The sequence below is a fragment of the Larimichthys crocea genome, chromosome XI (assembly GCF_000972845.2).
Source record: "Larimichthys crocea isolate SSNF chromosome XI, L_crocea_2.0, whole genome shotgun sequence".
In the NCBI taxonomy this organism is placed as follows: Eukaryota; Metazoa; Chordata; class Actinopteri; family Sciaenidae; genus Larimichthys; species Larimichthys crocea.
The window spans coordinates 3,524,997-3,543,694 of NC_040021.1; the positions used below are offsets into that span (position 1 = coordinate 3,524,997).

Sequence of the window (18,698 nt, forward strand, 5' to 3'; positions counted from 1 at the left end):
CTCATGTGGGGGGCAGCGTCGGCGACATCGGCGGCAGCTTCAATGGTGTGAGGTATGGACAATAAATGGTGTTGATATCAAACAAGAAAAATATGCATTAAAAAAACCAAAACAACATTGAATCTCAAAAAAAAAAAATCTGTATTTTAATTCCTTCCTCCAACCAGGTATCGGTCTCGCTGGCAGCGGTCCCTGCCAGGGTCGGAGGACGACGGCAGCAAATAGCCTGCAAGAGACGCTCCAGCCATTTTGATTTAGTGAGGTTCTCAGAAGTCACGCCGTTTTTTTAGCTACATAGTTTGGGAGAGAGCGCATCACTCCTCGCATTATGTAGCTTTGTGCTTTACAATGCAGGAAACAAATAGATAATCAAACAGCTAATATCAGACAATATCAGGTTCATGGCTTGCTACTGCAAACTGTCTGAATGAATAAAATTGCTATACGAACATTCAAACTTTGCTTGTCATGATTACTCAAGTGAATATAAGGGAGACACCAATGAGATCTTCACATGGATCAGGTACAAGACATGATGTAACAGATCCATAATAAATACAGTTTGTTTGTCAGTGTCCAAATGTCTACGGTACGTTGTACGGCTCTAATAGTAAATTACACTAAGGCTGCTCATTTGTCTGTTCAGTGCTTTGCTCCGTTAACGTTAGTCTCTGGGTGATTGCTTCGAACAACATCACCGCCACCTGAAGACAAAAGACTTCACTGTGCTCTACGAGAAATGACATCTAAAACTAGACTCACATGTCAGTCTGAGTGATTGTTGGCATTCTCAAGACCAATCCAAGCCAGGGGGAAGGTGCTTCGTATTGGGTGGTGAACATGAGAAGTGGGAGGAGAATTGGGTATCTTTGAAATAATCACAAGGGTGTAGGTTTGTTAGCGGCAGTACTCTTCTCTATTCATGCACCAGACAGATGGAGGGGTGTTAGATCTCTGGATCGCCTGTGCGGGGTGTCATTTAGTGATTATTTTTTTAAATTTACCAAACGGTAACAAAGTTTTTAGGTGTATCATGCACTGCTTGTTTAAATCATTGGTGGTGTGGCAGTTTTTATTGGTGTCCAGTTATTTGATTTAAACCAGATTTGGACTTGGACATCAAAGCATGGATACACAACACTGATTTTGGCTTCCTTACATTGGCCTATGCTGTAATTTCTCGTTGCGTCTTTCTTGGTTGTTCATTTGGTCCAGTTATATACATAAAGGTGACAGAGCCTTTGCAGTCAAGACTCTGAGACTATAGAATGACCTGCACTTTGTCACTGTGTTTTGAAGGTGCTAATAAATCAAGTTTTATGGTTATTATCATAATAGATAAGAAGTGGTTTGCATTGTTACCATGCGTAGCTTTTGGTAGTAGCTGTATGCTGAACAATCTCACAAGGATTCTAGAAACCTTGTGACGTTGGAGTATTACAAATATGCCTGAATAATGTTAAATAGAGCCTCATTAATATACAAATTACTGCATACATCACCAAATAATGTTATTGTGTATTGTGTGCAGTAATTTTATTTCTTTGTCTTTTTAGGTCACAACACTCATGTGGGGGGCAACGTCGGCGACATCGGCGGCAGCTTCAACGGTGGTGAGGAGAATTGGGGTACTTTGAAATAATCCAAGGTGAAGGTTTGTTTAGCGGCAGTACTCGTCTCTATTCATGCACCAGACAGATGGGAGGTGTTAGATCCTGATCGCCTGGGCTGGGTGTCATTTAGTGATTTTTTTAAATTTACCAAACGAGTAACAAAGTTTTAGGTGTATCATGCACGGTAACCTTGCTTGTTTTAATCATCGGTGGTGTGGTAGTTTTTATTGGTGTCCAGTTATTTGATTTAAACCAGATTTGGACTTGGACATTAAAGCATGGATACACAACACTGATTTTGGCTTCCTTACATTGGCCTATGCTGTAATTTCTCAGTTGCGTCTTTCTTGGTTGTTCATTTGGTCCAGTTATATACATAAAGGTGACAGAGCCTTTGCAGTCAAGACTCTGAGACTATAGAATGACCTGCAATTTGTCACTGTGTTTTGAAAGGTGCTATATAAATCAAGTTTATTGTTATTATCATTAATAGATAAGAAGTGGTTTGCATTGTTACATGCAGTATGCTTTTGGTAGTAGCTGTATGCTGAACAATCTCACAAGGACTTTCTAGAAACTGTGACGTTGGAGTATTACAAAATAGCCTGAATAATGTTAAATAGAGCCCATTAAATATACAAATACTGCATACATCACAAATAATGTTATTGTGTATTGTGTGCAGTAATTTCATTTCTTTGTCTTTTTAGGTAAAAAAACTCATGTGCGGGGCAACATCGGCAGCGTCAGCTGCAGCATCAAAGGTGTGAGGAGAATTGGGTGTCTTTGAAATAATCACAAGGGTGTAGGTTTGTTAGCGGCAGTACTCTTCTCTATTCATGCACCAGACAGATGGGAGGTGGTTAGATCTCTGATCGCCTGGTGCTGGGTGTCATTTTAGTGATTATTTTTTAAATTTACCAAACGAGTAACAAAGTTTTAGGTGTATCATGCACGGTAACCTTGCTTGTTTTAATCATTGGTGGTGTGGTAGTTTTTATTGGTGTCCAGTTTATTTGATTAAACCGATTTGGACTTGGACATCAAAGCATGGATACACAACCTGATTTTGGCTTCCTTACATTGGCCATGCTGTTAATTTCTCGGTTGCCTCTTTCTTGTTGTTCATTTGGTCCAGTTATATACATAAAGGTGACAGAGCCTTGCAGTCAAGACTCGTGAGACTATAGAAATGACCGTGCACTTTGTCCACTGTGTTTTGAAAGGTGCTATATAAATCAAGTTTATTGTTATTATCATTAATAGATAAGAAGTGGTTTGCATTGTTACATGCAGTATGCTTTTGGTAGTAGCTGTATGCTGAACAATCTCACAAGGACTTTCTAGAAACTGACGTTGGAGTATTACAAATATGCCTGAATAATGTTAAATAGAGCCTCATTAATATACAAATTACTGCATACATCACCAATAATGTATTGTGTTATTGTGTGCAGTAATTTCATTTCTTTGTCTTTTTAGGTCACAACACTCATGTGGGGGGCAACGTCGGCGACATCGGCGGCAGCTTCAACGGTGTGAGGAGAATTGGGTATCTTTGAAATAATCACAAAGGTGTAGGTTTGTTAGCGGCAGTACTCGTCTCTATTCATGCACCAGACAGATGGGAGGTGGTTAGATCTCTGATCGCCTGGTGCTGGGTGTCATTTTAGTGATTATTTTTTAAATTTACCAAACGAGTAACAAAGTTTTAGGTGTATCATGCACGGTAACCTTGCTTGTTTTAATCATTGGTGGTGTGGTAGTTTTTATTGGTGTCCAGTTATTTGATTTAAACCAGATTTGGACTTGGACATCAAAGCATGGATACACAACACTGATTTTGGCTTCCTTACATTGGCCTATGCTGTAATTTCGTCTCAGTTGCGTCTTTCTTGGTTGTTCATTGGTCCAGTTAATACATAAAGGTGACAGAGCCTTTGCAGTCAAGACTCTGAGACATAAGAATGATTGCACTTGTTCACTGTGTTTTGAAAGGTGCTATAATAAATCAAGTTTGTATTGTATAGCATTAATAGATAAGAAGTGGTTTGCATTGTTACATGCAGTATGCTTTTGGTAGTAGCTGTATGCTGAACAATCTCACAAGGACTTTCTAGAAACTGTGACGTTGCAGTATTACAAATATGCCTGAATAATGTTAAATAGAGCCTCATTAATAACAAAATTACTGCATACATCACCAAATAATGTTTGTGTATGTGTGCAGTAATTCCATTTCTTTGTCTTTTTAGGTAAACAACACTCATGTGCGGGCAACATCGGCAGCCGTCGGTCGCAGCATCAACGGTGTGAGGAGATTGGGTATCTTTGAATAATCACAAGGGGTGTAGGTTTGTTTAGCGGCAGTAACGCTTCTGCTATTCATGCACCAGACAGATGGAGGTGGTTAGATCTCTGGATCGCCTGGTGCTGGGTGGTCCATTTAGTGGATTATTTTTTAAATTTTACCAACGAGTAACAGTTTTAGGTGTATCATGGCACGTAACCTTGCTTGTTTTTAATCTGGTTGGTGTGGTAGTTTTTATTGGTGTCCCAGTTTTTAGTATTAAACCAGTTTGGACTTGGACATCAAAGCATGGATACCAACACTGATTTTGGCTTCCTTACATTGGCCTATGCTGTAATTTCTCAGTTGTGTCTTTCTTGGTTTGTTCATTTGGTCAGTTATATACATAAGGTGACAGAGCCTTTGCAGTCAAGACTCTGAGACAATAGAATGATCTGCCTTTGTCACTGTGTGTTTGAAAGGTGCTATATAAATCAAGTTTATTGTTATTATCATTAATAGATAAGAAGTGGTTTGCATTGTTACATGCAGTATGCCTTTGGTAGTAGCTGTATGCTGAACAATCTCACAAGGACTTTCTAGAAACTGCGTTGACAGTATTACAAATATGCTGAATAATGTTAAATAGAGCCTCATTAATATACAAATTACTGCATACATCACCAAATATGTTATTGTGTATTGTGTGCAGTAATTTCATTTCTTTGTCTTTTTAGGTCACAAAACTCATGTGGAGGGCAACATCGGCACCATCAGCGGCAGCTTCAACGGTGTGAGGAGAATTGGGTATCTTTGAAATAATCACAAGGGTGTAGGTTTGTTAGCGGCAGTACTCTTCTCTATTCATGCACCAGACAGATGGGAGGTGGTTAGATCTCTGATCGCCTGGTGCTGGGTGTCATTTTAGTGATTATTTTTTAAATTTACCAAACGAGTAACAAAGTTTTAGGTGTATCATGCACGGTAACCTTGCTTGTTTTAATCATTGCTGGTGTGGTAGTTTTTATTGGTGTCCAGTTATTTGATTTAAACCAGATTTGGACTTGGACATCAAAGCATGGATACACAACACTGATTTTGGCTTCCTTACATTGGCCTATGCTGTAATTTCTCAGTTGCGTCTTTCTTGGTTGTTCATTTGGTCCAGTTATATACATAAAGGTGACAGAGCCTTTGCAGTCAAGACTCTGAGACTATAGAATGATCTGTACTTTGTCACTGTGTTTAGAAAGGTGCTATATAAATCAAGTTTATTGTTATTATCATTAATAGAAAGAAGTGGTTTGCATTGTTACATGCAGTATGCTTTTGGTAGTAGCTGGTTGCTGAACAATCTCACAAGGACTTTCTAGAAACTGTGACGTTTGCAGTATTACAAATATGCCTGATAATGTTAAATAGAGCTCATTAATATACAATTAAACGGCATACATCACCAAATAATGTTATTGTGTATTGTGTGCAGCTAATTTATTCATTTCTTTTGTCTTTTAGGTAAAAAACTATGTGGGGGCAACATCGGAACAATCAGCGGCAGCTTCACGGTGTGAGGAAGAATTGGGTATCTTGAAATAATCACAAGGGTGTAGGTTTTGTTAGCGGCAGTACTCTCTCTATTCATGCACCAGACCAGATGGGAAGGTGGTTTAGATCTCTGATCGCCTGTGCTGGGTGTCATTTTAGTGATTATTTTTTAAATTTACCAAACGAGTAACAAAGTTTTAGGTGTATCATGCGCGGTAACCTTGCTTGTTTTAATCATTGCTGGTGGTAGTTTTATTGGTGTCCAGTATTTGATTTAAACCAGATTTGGACTTGGACATCAAAGCATGGATACACAACACTGATTTTTGACTATCCTTACATTGGCTATGCTGTAATTTCTGCATTGCGTCTTTCTTGGTTGTTTCATTTGGTCCAGTTATTATACATAAAGGTGACAGAGCCTTTGCAGTTCAGACTCTGAGACTATAAAATGACCTGCACTTTGTCCACTGTGTTTTGAAAAGGTGCTATATAGAATCAAGTTTATTGTTATTATCATTAATAGATAAGAAGTGGTTTGCATTGTTACATGCAGTATGCTTTTGGTAGTAGCTGTATGCTGACAATCTCACAAAGGACTTTCTTAGAAAACTGTACGTTGCAGTATTACAAATATGCCTGAATATGTGTAAATGAGCCTGTATAATATACAAAATTACTGCATACAATCACCAAATAATGTTATTGTGTATTGTGGCACTAATTTATTTTCTTTGTCTTTTTAGGTAAAAAAAACTCATGTGGGGGGCAACATCGAAATATGACAACTTATTATTTTAATATGACAGACGCTCCCAGGAGCTATAGTGAATTATTGGAAGGGTGCTCTGCGGTCTAGAGGGATAACTTTCTGTAAACATTTTGGAAAACCAAGTGAATGATGTGCAGCACAATGTGTTGAAATTGGGTGTCTCTTCCTCACTTTGGGGCGTTGTGTGTCAAACCTTCAAGGTGCTGATTGCTGATAAATGTTCTTACACAATCACTGTGACTTGCCATCTGATAAGATGACTTGCTGGACACTACCCTCAGTCAACTACGAGATAGACTATTGCCACATACTAACGAGCACCTTGTAACTTATTCAGCAATCCCGTGCTTCAGCCAATTAAATGCTTAGCAATAAACAGTTTTTTGGCAAATACATTTTAGATAAATAAAGATAACTTAATAATTTAGCTTGGACACTTGAAGGTGATAAGCATTCTAACCTAATCCTCTGTGACTGAAACTTGAAGTTAAAGGTGATAAAAAAAACAGTGTCATCTGCCTACAGGGGCACAATACAGTGATGAAGATAATTCTGGGGAGTTGTTTCTCAAAACTCATGAACTGATCACCGCATTTAAAAGATTAAAGGAATTCACAACTGACTTCACATCACCTGAAGATCTCTCAGCAGCTCACTTCAGTGTCTTTACTAGTCTTTTGGCTCTAACTATCAGTCTGTGGACAGGTAGAAAGCTCACATTTATTTCTTCATTTTACTTCATTACATGTATGGTCTTTATGCGATGTGAATTTGTACTAAATATGTATTATGACTTGTAGCCCCGGTATACTGTTGTTTTTGAATGGAACACAATGTGTTTTGTTTCCAGGATGAAGGGTGTTATGATCTTTCTGGTGTTGACGCTGGTCGTCCTCATGGCCGGGGAGTGTCTTGGAAAAATCCAAATCGGTGGTGCCAAAAAAAACACCACCGATTTAAACACTTGGTTTCCCTCCCTGTGAATTAGCAGCATTTGTGGACTGGATAAAGGACTGATGGTGCAATGGTGCAGGTGGACGAATGAACATGGTTTTTACAAACGGTTGTGTTCTGTGCATGAGATAGGTGGCTATGACAGTATACATATCTATGTACAACAGGCTAAATGGCGCCTAAACAGTGCGGATAAATAAATAAATCATAACGTGCAGGTATCGCAGGCTGACAGATATGCAGAGTAATGTTACTTTCACTGTGCGTCTTCGCGGTTTTAGCTGTTGATCACAGTGACAGCCTGTGGGAAGAAACTGTTCCTGCGTCTGTTTGTTTTAGCGTACAGAGTAGCTGTAGCGCCGACCAGAGGGGAGAAGCTCAAACAGGTTGTGTCCGGGGTAAAGGGAAGGGTCTGCAGAGATGTGTCCTGCCCGTTTCCGCAGTAATTCTGGGCTCTGGACATTAAAAAAAATCACCTACAGGTTTCTGAGGAGCCGTTTTAAGCTAGTGAGTGATGGCTCTGGTTGTTGCCATCTTGGTACTCTTGCCTCTTTTCAGACATTTTAACATGGGGGCTAATGGAGATGAACTTGTTCTACAGCCAGCTTCAAGTGGCTGTTCAAGGAATTGCACATCACAACCGTAGAGATTGCCACTTGGTCATGATATTATTTCAATACAATGTGCGTTCAAAAGCAAACACAAGTATTTAGTCCCTGCTGTTTATTTTTAGTGACGTTATACTCAGGGAATAGGTTATACTTGGGAAATGTGTCCTCTGCACTTCAACTACCCTATTTATGGGGCATTTGGAGGCCACGGTGTGGTGGATGTCTGAGGCCAGTGCCTTGATTAAGGGCAACAGCAGGGAAATACCTTTGAGAAAACCGGAGCATCCTGAGCAAACTCATGTGAACATCAAGCGGTAAACGCTCCAGTTGGTCCTGGTGGGTTTCAAACTCAGGTCAAAAGCATGTTTTTTTAACCTACATATGAAGAGTGTGTTTTTAAAACAGTAAGTGATGATGTTGCAGATGAATATTGCTCTATGATCTGATAATACAAAACTCCCGTTAACTCTGAAATCAATATGAGTATGTTACAGCTCACAGTCGGGATGAAGGCTAATCCAACAAACAAGGACATTTCTACAGAACACAACATGAACTGAGGCACAGGAGACAGCATGCTAATTATAAGTGTAATTATAACTCTCTAAGTCAATATCCAAGTGCCAGTGACAATACGCATTTTCTCTGAAATGGCTTTACAAACGATTGTGAACAAAAAGTGTGAACTTGAGTAGCTTTGTGCAGACCAACACAAACATTTTATTGAATTTAATTCATAATTTCGTCGTGTCTTTGGCAATACTCTGAACTTCCCTCCTGGAAAAAACATTAGGCCAAACAACAGCCACTTGAGGCTGGCTGTAGTACGAGTTCATCTCCATTAGCCCCCATGTTAAAATGTCTGAAAAGAGGCAAGAGTATCAAGATGGCAACAACCAGAGCCATCACTCACTAAGCTTAACAACAGCTCCTCAGAAACCTGTAGGTGATTTATTTTTATTTTTTTCCCTCATTTTATACTGTCTAATAGTCGTGATGCTACTTTGGTCTGGAATCTTGAACACCTTTACGACTGTGCTCTAACTTAATTGTTTTACTTTGCTAATTCATTTAATAGAAAACTGTGTTTAGAGGAAATTATTTGATTCTATTATAACATGTTTGGAAAGTCTGCATTAATATTTGGATTCATCCCCTTAACTACACAATCTTATATAGTTGCTGCTGTACGCCTTGCCATGTACCTAAAAGACCAGAACATACAATTTCCATGCTAATTTATTCATACATTTCCTTTAAATGAGACAAGGTAAATTTGTTTTAATGCAATGCAGATTTATTCAAATTGACTGACATTGAAGATCATCAGCCCGTGTGTTGGAGGAACTGGAGTTTCAGAGTGCCTCCACCAGCTGGACCGTCATAGATGCACGAAGGCTAGTCAAAAGCCCGCTCTCGATCGTGTAGCGTCTGGTCTTGCTGCTCTCTGTTCTGTCCCAAGTCTTTGATCAATCTGATGGGTGTAAGGAAGATCGCGAGAGATCAGCTCACGAACATTACAACACACAGCAAGCAATATTTTACAAGAATTGTCGAGAACAGGTCCTAACCCATGGATGACTAAATAAAACAGAAGATGGAAAATAAAACAAGCATTAGAAAATGATTATATCCAATCGGAGACACAATTATAACATTAATATTTGCAGTAAGACATTGTAAAGCCTCATGAATATGAATTTAGTTATTGTGCATACACATACATAATAATGATACCTTAGAAACAGAGTTAAAACTCTAAAATGCATTCAGTTTTTTTTGTCGGAACACAAACAGTAAGTAAGTAAGTAAGCAGTCTTGTAATACTCTCATAAAATACAGTCTAGTATTAGAAAAATCATAGTGTTGATGAGAACGATCATAAATAATCAAAGTTTACTAAACAAATCTAAGAATCTTAAGATGCCAATATTCAGCATGTCGGAAAGATTTGTCTTTGCACCTAAAAGTAATGTTTTTATTATTACTATTATTATTACATGTGCATTTGCAACTACTACATGTCAAAACGTTAGCCATGAAAAATGCCAGTGTATTCTAGAATTGGTTACCGTGAGCAACTCCCTTGATGATGTGGTGAAAAAAGGCGTCCCCAGGTTCAGCCATGAGGACCACCATTGACAACACAAGAAAGATTGTGATGCACTTCATCCTGAAAATGAGAAGCAAACACGTTAGACTTGTTTGTTGTTGTTTCTTTGTTCAAAAGAGTGGTGTAGGTCTCTGCGCCACCTCTTTTTATTGCTGTGAATTTGCTTCTCATTGTTTGTGCAGTATTTTTTCAATTAAGGATGTATTCCACGGCAGGTCCTGAAACATAGGTGTTGTGATTTAAACAGAACTCATCTCATTGCTTGAGTAATTGTTGCAACCTCCAGCCTTCTATCAGACACTGTCCTGTGCTATTACTCTTTGTAAAGCAACATCAAAATCTTTTCATTGCAAATGTCAAAATAAATGTTAAAATAATACCAAACACCTTTATTTTAACTGTCTCAAGAGACTGTTGAGTTGCATAGTACAGGGTGTAAAGTTTGAAGTTTCACAGAGACCCCCAGGATGTAAAGGAGTTGTCAATAGTACTAGTGATATGTCGGTCGCGAATGAGCCGGTTCAAAAAGCCGGTTATAAGTGAATAATGGGAGCCGGCTCCCGTCCGTCCACAAGCCGTTTTTATTTTTTATTTTTTACTTTTCTCTTTAGGAAAAGTACCTGCAGGTGCTGGCTACGGGTGTCACGTGCATGCTTTGCAACCAATCAGAGTGTGGTGCAAAGATGAGTGACAACAGAAAAAGAAGTAGTATTTGGATGCATTTTGACAGTTCAACATGAAAACATGAAGGCACAATGTAAATGATGCATTTGTAAAGTCAAGCTCTCACATGGAGCAGGGTCCACGAACAACCTACACAGACATATGAGAACTGTGCATCCAGCAGTTCAGTTGGAAGAAAAAAAGGCAGGCTAGCATACTTGCTTCTGCCAGTGCCACTACAACCTGTTGCTGCTGCTGCTGCTGCTGCTGCTACCGCCTCCATGCATCACGTACACGACAACAACACAGCTCTATAGGCCAATTTACGTCAAAGGCAATAACCCCAGCAAGACAGAACAGGATTGATGAAGAATTGGCGAAAATGATTGCAAGTGTTTTCCAACCCTTCTCGTTTCTATCTGCGTTGTGTAGCAGAGTGGTTCTTCAAGCAAGTTAGTGCAATCATTGGGTAGTTTCAGAGAGTTACAAAGGATTTTACAACTGTAAACGCAATTGGCTACAGCAATTTATTGAAATTGAAGTGATATATGTGTTCAAACACAAATCACAAGTCAAAACAGCGCTAAATTTGGCTGAAATATAAAGGTATAAGTGGTAAAATGAAGAGCCGTTTGGGAGCCGAAAAAGCCGGGTCTTCTTGGTGAGCTGAGCCAAATGACCCATCACTAAATAGTACACCTTCAGGTGTATGTGACTTAGTTGTCTATGTTACAAGAGTTCTTTTCTTTTTCATACAAAAAAAAAAGATCAAGACAGTTTAACATAATTAGATTTTTAAATAAGACACATTTTGATGCGCTGAGATCCAAATTTATTCTGAAAAATTGACATTAAATCTTATATATTTTGTGTTTGCAGCAGTTCATAGACACATTTCTGTGTAATGTTGCTTCCTCTTCAGTCTTCTCGCCATTGAAGCTTCTTCGGGGGGTCATAAGAAAGTGAGCGTTTGTCGAGCTGCACGTGCTGCTCCTCTGCCCCGTGCCCCCGGATAAGCCTGTTGGATGGAGTGTAGGATAATCGTGTATGTATTCGCATTGTAACACATGAGAAATAGATCTTAAGTTAGTAAGTTTAGTTGTAAATAATAAGTAGTAGTAGCACAAGTCCTTACCCATGGATCAACCTGCCAACTAAATAAAACAGACAAGAAGAAAACCATTACATTAAAATAGTATGCACAAAACCTAATACATACATGAACTGACTGAACTGTACGTAAGTGTTTTTCTAGTTGTGTGAAGACAATTTCTATAGCTGTACCATGTCCGACTCCATGGGCGATCAGTCCCCAAATACATTCTCCAGGTTCAGCCATGAGAACGACCATGAACAACACAAGAAAGACCGCAGTACACTTCATCCTAAAATAAATAATTAAAAAACAATCAAATATGAATTTGCTATGAATTGATTTTTTTGTTTTGTTTGTATATAGTTCTTACCTTCCCACTGATGGACAAGACAGGTAAGTTTAGACTGTAGAAGAGAGAAGTAAAAGATGTACTGGTAGCCACCTCTTATATAATATATGAAGGACTCCACCTCTTCGAACAGTATATGAAGATCACATGAACATCACTTCCTCAAGTTTTCAGTATAGGTACTATAATAATAACTTAATTTGTTGTACAGACCAATCTACATAGTAAAAAATACATTGTATCTGAGAGACTTGTGCATACTTTTAAATAGTATGCGCAAAACATAATAAATACAAGTACTGACTGAACTGTACAACAATTTATCAGTTACATATCAGTGTTTTTCTAGTTGTGTGAAGACATTTTCTATAGCTGTACACAAGAAAGACTGCAGTACACTTCATCCTAAAAACAAGAAAATCAAATTTAACAATAACTGTGATGTGTCTGTAAAGATTCCAAGGTCATTTCATTGAAACTGTTCTCACTCGCATGATTACAGGTTGACGTTGCATCCTAATGGATATATATATATATATAGCTGAAGTGTCCATGATGGAGAGGCAACGGTTTAACGATGATTAAAAATCTCATTGACTGCTGATTCTTATTCTTTATTTGGATTCCTATTAGCTTCCACAAAAGTGGTCGTCAGTCTTTCTGGGGTCTACGCAAAAACAACAACAGTAATAAAAAAGAACGACACCTGACCCAATGTGAATTGAAATAACCATTGTTCCAACTGTTAAACTGGCCAATAAAGAATGGATGGTGTATGCATTGCCCGTGGGTTTCCGACCACGTTGGCAATTCTGCCTTTTGACGGACCTGAGGCAGGCAAAATGTCGCCTGGGTGTTCAGACAAGCCACCTATGATAGCACCTACCTGTCAGTCGAAGGCTGCACTGGGAATTATCTAGAACTTCAAACCTAAATATAATATGAATGTGTTATTTCTGCTGTGAAGTTGGACATGTTAACATGGGGGCTTATGGAGATTGACTGAGTCTTTGGCACTTCCACATTGGGCCTTACTTCAAAGCCACAGAGGTTAACGTCTGAGTCAAACCCACAAACATAAAGCAGAAGGGCGTCTTACCAGAGGAACCTCTTCACACAAGGAAGAGGAAACAGGTGGTTTTGTTTCTCAGACTTGATTCAAGGTTGTTTCAGAGTATGTTTAAAAAAAAGACTCCAGTAATTAAATTATTTTGTAATTGTGAAAGTTTTGCATTGTTATGGTGACTTCTTTTGAATCTACCTATATTACAGTATACTGTTGCATACATTATTGAATTATGATATGTTGTACCTCACCACCTATCTTGTACTTGGCATCAGGAGGCCAGTAGTGTTTTCGAATGCAACTGTGCAGGAAGACGAGTTCATTTAGCAGCTATGCTGTCAGGGGTTTCTTGGCTTGGTGTTTTCACAGGTCCATTCTTTAGTTGCATCATACAGGGTTTAAAGGGTTTTCAGGATATTTAATCAATATTTTAAGCTTTATACCCCCGAGATGTAGAAGTTGGAGGAGTTGTCGACAGTGCACCTTCAGGTGCATGTGACTTACTTGTGTACTTAATGAGTCAAGAGTTTTTTTTTCTTATGAAAAAAATGAGGTATAATGGTTGGTATAATGCTAATGTATTCTGAACAATTTACATTAAATCATGAAGTGGTGGACACATAGAGACGAAGAACGAGAACCTTGTCTTCAGAGTGGCCTCTTCAGCCCTGCCATTGAAGTCCCTCTGGCTTGTAAGAAAGTGAATGTTTGTCAAGCTGCTCGAGCTGATCCTCCATCCCAAGGCGCATTTTGATAAGCCTGGTGAATGGAGGAACAATAGTAGTGTTTTTGTATTTGTAATATAATGCACGAGAAATAGATCTGAAGTTCTAAGTTCTACAACATCAGAAACCTCAAGGCCTCCTCTGACTCAATATGCTACCCAACTCCTAATACAGGCTATGGCCATCTTGTGTCTTGATTATTTTAACACCCAGTTAGAGTAAACTTTTCTCGTCTGTTGTTCCCCGTTGGTGGAATGTCCTACCAGTTCCTACCAGATCAGGGGCGTCCCTCTCTACCTTCAAAAACCTCCTGAACCTCCTCTCCAACACTACCGACAGCTACTAATGGGCACGTTAAATCTATCCTCCTCTAGAACTGTCACTTGATTCTATGCGAGTAGTACTTATTGCTGCACTAACGTGTCCTTGTTGTGCGGTACCTTGAACTTTTCCCTTTCAGCTAAAATGCTTATGTAACATGTGTAGCACAAGTCCTTACCTATGGATCATCTTGCCAGCTAAATAAAACAGACAACAGAAGAAAATGATTACATAAAATCCAAACTCTTTACCACCAGATGCTTGCCGGCCAGTTCCCTTCCCAGGTCTGGCTCCATGAGGGGGTCCCAGTTTTCCTAATCCGGGCGAGATGCTCCATCTCATTGTAGTCTGATTTATGAGGGTTATGGGAATCACATTTAGCCTGATCGGGAAACCCTACTGGGGGATATTGCCTCTCCGTATAAAAGAGTTAAGGTTGTGAAATAAATATGAAATCAGTGGTTTAAGTGAGCGGATGTGTGGGAAGCATGCCATGTAGGTGTTGGTGGGAGACATAAAGGAACCAAAACACACGGCAGCTTTTATAGTGACTGGGAGTGTCGATCCCAGGAGCTCCAAGAGAGGACTGCTGGGTTGTCATTTAACGTAATGGAGGTGTCCACAATGGAGGGGCAATGGCTTCAGTTCCAGCAACATGCATTAAGAGACATTCATTTTTGTGTTAAGATCATATAACCAGACAAAGAAGTGGAAAAAGCTTGTTAAATGTTTCCTGGACAAAGAGGGAAAAGAGGATATCATATTATCATCATCAAAGTTTAAAATTGTAAGTCTATGGCCATCTTCTTCTTTTGGGTGTGATTGTTATACTGTAGATGAGTCTGCAAAGTCATAGCAGGGTACCGTAGACATTGTTGATTACCATTAAAGACAGAAACATTTATCTGGTTCTTTTTTCTTTGGTATTTTGCCTGCTTGTCAAAGCATTGGCTCTCGTAATCCTCTCAGATGTTAGTGTGAGAAAATCTAAAAGGCCTGAGGCAGCTCGTCAAGTGCTATGGCTGCTGTGTGTGTGTGTGTGTGTTTGATCGGAAAATGACAGTGACAATGCAAAGGTCCTCGGGGTATCGGTGTTAACAGCATGATTATTATCTTATCACTTCCCCATGCTCAGTTTCCTCTTCTCTTGCCGCTCAGAGGAACTAACAGACAAAGACGGACAAGAAAAAAATAGGGAAATGGTTGCCGAGTTCTTTTTGTTCTTTTTTTTTTATTTGAACAAACGTCATTTCGAGCATTTTTAAGAAAAGAAAATTCACTGTATTTTACGTGATAATCCACAAATTGCTCCTCTTTGCTACGCTTTATCTTGCACTTTATGAAGCTCTCTAAAACAAGGGGCAAAACCTGATATTTTTACCTCCGGTTGGTTTGTGCTTATTGTTGGATGACTTCGAAATCATGAAATGCTTTATTTTAAAAAAAGAAAAAAAATACATTATATACAAGCAACACTGTTGCATTTATTGATATCTCGCTTTAAAGTTATCACATGCCATCTTTTATCACCAAGACTCCAAATAAAAGTATGCATCATATAACATAACATCAGAGTCACAAATTGCATCAAATATAAATGAAATGTCTTCCTGCCTGCACAGGTAAATAATTGAGAAATAACACAGAACCCTAACACCGTGCGGTGGACGTAATGTAACTGGGTCAACACATACTCAGAATCAATAGTTTTTGTTGCTCTGCAGTGTTTGCTCTACATCTTTTAAACACCGCCATCTTATATGACAGCTTTCTGTCTGTAATTTTGACTCATTACAAGAAGCACTTGAATGATCACTGAGTATCAGTCGCTGCTGTTGTTCAGTTAAGTTGAAGCTGTGATGAAAAACACTCAGCAGGCCCTAATTCAACTAAAGATAGGAGAGCTCACCAAACATGGCATATTGATTTTGATCAGTGGAGACATTGTCAAGTAAGAACTCTCAGTGTAACCACACAAGGATCAAATCATGTGTCAAAGAGCAGAAATGCAGTTCCTGATTAGCTGCACGTCTATTGAACCCGACCTCTCTCTAAAGTGCTTCTATTCATGTGACAGTAGAGACAGCGAGATGTCTTAGGTCTTTACGTGATGTGGAATGCCAAGAAACCAACGTCTCACGATGATCCCGGCAAACCAGAAGACAATAAGGAGCCACGAGCAGAGGGTTTGTATTTTATCCTGGTGTAAGCCTCCTCTCTGCTGTCTCTGGGAACTGAGTCAAGTCTTACGGTAGCACTGAAATCTCAGGAGGGGATGCGACTTTACAGCATCAGCTAAAACAGACTTTCTCAACCATCTCCACACTCTCTCTGCACATGCTTTTGTAAAAACCATGAAGGTTTACTCCTCATAAGATTAGAGGAATGGGGCCAAGCTGGCATTATTGATGACTAGGTGTAGTTTTTCCAATAGTAACAGCTTAATATAAGTTGGTAGTGACCTTTAAAATCCCTCTTCCATAACCGCTTATCTTTATCAGGGTCTTAGGGGGCTGGAGCCGAACCTAGCTGACATTGGGCGAGAGGTTGAGTACACCCTGGACAGGTCGCCAGTTCACAGGGCTGACACATAGAGACAACTACACACCTGACCACTCAACTACTACTCACACCTAATTGAAAGTCACCAATTAACCTGCATGTCTTTGGACTTTTAGAGGAAGCCGTAGTGCCCGGAGAGAACCCAAGTAGACATGAGGAGAACATGCAAACTCCACACAGAAAGGCCCTGGGTCTCTAACCTGGGGATAGATTTGTACCAGGAACTCTTGGGAGGCAGCAGTGCTAACCACTGCACCACTATGCCGTTTGCAAAGTGAGTTACAGTTATCAAAATAAACTTTATAAGTTCAAAGTCTACATAAATACAGAAAATCTATCGAAGTAAGAACTCGCATTGATGTGCGTGCGTGCATGCAGAAGTCACTGCAGTGGAACACACATTACTATTACATGTGTGAAAAACATGCAAAACCGCAAGATGTTGTGCAATTGGTTGCTCAACACAAGGCAATACTTCTGTAAAACACTGACTAATCAAGTTTTGCTTGAGCTGCTTGCGGGTTTTGGCTACACCGAACCAGAGGCAGCAGAAAAGCTACAGAAGCAGCCATGGGCATATCTAATGGGATTTTCAGAATAATCTGCTGCTACTGTAAATTGGCATGTGTCACGAGCAGTTACAACTTAATGAAGTTAGGGAAGAAAAGCTTACTCTAGCACAATTCACCAAATCCCTGCATCTAATTTTCACTTTACAGCCACTGAAATTGTTAAGGCTGGAAAAGGCAGATGAGTGACAGGATATTAGGTGATGAATGTGATCAATAATGGGGTCAAGCTGTCATCCTTTAAAGTGACTCTACAGACAAGTTCAAACATTCTGTGGAACCAAAAAGTAGTTCCCGTACTCTACATCTCAATGTTGTAGGATATTTTAAAGAGAAATATGGTTATGAATGGGTGCCCTGGTGGCACAGGGGCAACATTTCTGCTCACCACAGCAAAAACCTAAGGTTTCATTCCCACTGATGTTCCACTGAACATAACGAGACCCTGCTCAGTTTGTGAACTCTAGAACAGCTGTTGAGCCATAGCTAGAGTCGATGCTTGGTCTTTTGGTCATTCAGTTATTCTTATTGCCATTCATCCTTCTGCAGTTTGTGTTTTTTTCAGGTGGTTGCTTTTCCTTGGTGTATGTGCTTCCACCATGAGTAAGTAAGCTACGCAGTTAAATTGTTCTTCCTTTGGCTGTTGGCAGTTTTTGTAACTTCTGCATAGGCTTAACAGCCACAGAGGTTACAGCTTGTTTTTTACAACCGGTCTGCACAGGGTGTTTTATTTTGAAAACTGACCTGATTCTCTTTACCATTTCTTTGTTTGCAGCCAGCTCGATCCGCTTGCAGCATCCATCAGAAATAGAACAGCTGTGTATTCTCCGCTGAGCGGAGCAGGGAGCCTCGTCTGCGACGCTTCTGAAACATGCCACAGCGCTTCTGGTGAAATCGCATTGCCTAGAACTGCCACGATCGGCTCTGCCAGCCAGAATGCATCACATTTCCCTGAACCCTAAATACCTCCAAACAACAAATGATGATCCATTTCGAGGGACTAGCTTTTCGCTTTGTCCTCAAGGCATTTGATTTTCATTTTGCCCGCCTACACTATATACACGGCATAATGGCTCCCCCAAAAGTGAAGCCACATCGTCCATTCACCCCTGGTTGCTGGCTTTTTTTAAACTTTAATTGTAAACATCAGTATCAGTTAATTCTAATTCATGTTAGCTGTTTGTCTGTAGTCTTTGCAATATGCTGATGCAGGGGAACATGTTTAAGGGTTTCCTTGGTGTTCCGGTGCCCTAATGAGTGAATGTCTATGTATAAATCATGTCTTAGCTGGAAACATGGACGTAGGAATGACAGAAGAGAGACACAAACGATTGTGAGACATTACGTATGCCTGCAGGTATTTCTGTTATTATCCCCGGCTCTTCTATAACAATGCAATATTCATTATACACACACACTCCTGCTCTGTCTTCGTTTCATTACAGATGG

General features: G+C 39.6%; 1 long non-coding RNA gene across 1 annotated transcript; it reads left to right on the forward strand.

The window, feature by feature from the left end:
- Window positions 1-457, forward strand: LOC109137639 (uncharacterized). The gene is made up of 2 exons (XR_002041704.2): window positions 1-52; window positions 168-457. It is a non-coding gene; the product is annotated as an uncharacterized LOC109137639 (long non-coding RNA).
- Window positions 458-18,698: the final 18,241 nt, after the last annotated feature.